Genomic DNA, 993 nt, shown 5'->3' with positions numbered 1-993 from the left:
CTTCCTTTCAATCATTTGTTTATCAACCAAATGATAGTCGTAGTGAGGATAATCAACTGGAAATCCAACAATGTAGTGCATACTTTCTATTATGTACATCACTTGATAATTATCCTAAGATGTAGTGCATATATTGTATTATGAGCATTACTCGATAGCTTGGAAAGCAAGGATAATCACTTCCTTTCAATCATTGGTTGATTGACCAAATGACTGTCCTAGCTCTTGATGATAATCCATTCCCACCCTCCATATCATTCAGAAGGCTGATGTCAGTGGCTTGACTGAATCTTGGAGCTGTTTTTGCCTCTAATTCCAATATTTCCACATCTGGCTCATCGTGGACAGCCACATAACTATATTCAGCTCTATCTCTCTCATTGAGTGAGTCAGTATGACGTGAAATAGCATCATTATCTTCCTCTAACTCATCAATATTAGCTTGATCAAGCTACAGTATGAAGGTTCATCTATGACATATAGACAAATCTTGACATCTGCCTTGCATTTACTGTAACTTGTATATCAATGGACCACCCTGCCAGAATTCTGGGTATTTACCAGTCCAGCCAGATCCAAGCTGTTTCTTTGCTGAAACAATCAGACTCAATATCCATACTAGTACATTTATTCCTTTACAGTCTTGTTATAAAACTTCTCTGTATTAAGTGGCCTTTCCAAATGTTTGAATGGCGAATTCATGTGCACTGACTAATGCAGACATTAACCATTCCATATTTTCCTGTCGACATTGTGGGACATCTGCTAACTAAAGCTAACTACCTTCCCGGTGAATTCCACCTTCGCCAACTCGTAATCAATTCGCTCATCGTGAACCCTCGATAAGGTATCGAAGAAGTTCCAGTTTAAAAGGAAGACCTTATATTGCTTCTAAGTTTACGAAACTTTCGTTTATAAATCATTGCTTGTAATAACTGTTATTGTAACTTGTATTGTTGTGAGTATATTAAAACGTATTTGTGTTAAAACAGA

This window comes from Limulus polyphemus, unplaced genomic scaffold (genome assembly GCF_000517525.1).
Source record: "Limulus polyphemus unplaced genomic scaffold, Limulus_polyphemus-2.1.2 Scaffold2659, whole genome shotgun sequence".
In the NCBI taxonomy this organism is placed as follows: Eukaryota; Metazoa; Arthropoda; class Merostomata; order Xiphosura; family Limulidae; genus Limulus; species Limulus polyphemus.
Note: the sequence above shows the minus strand (reverse complement) of the source record.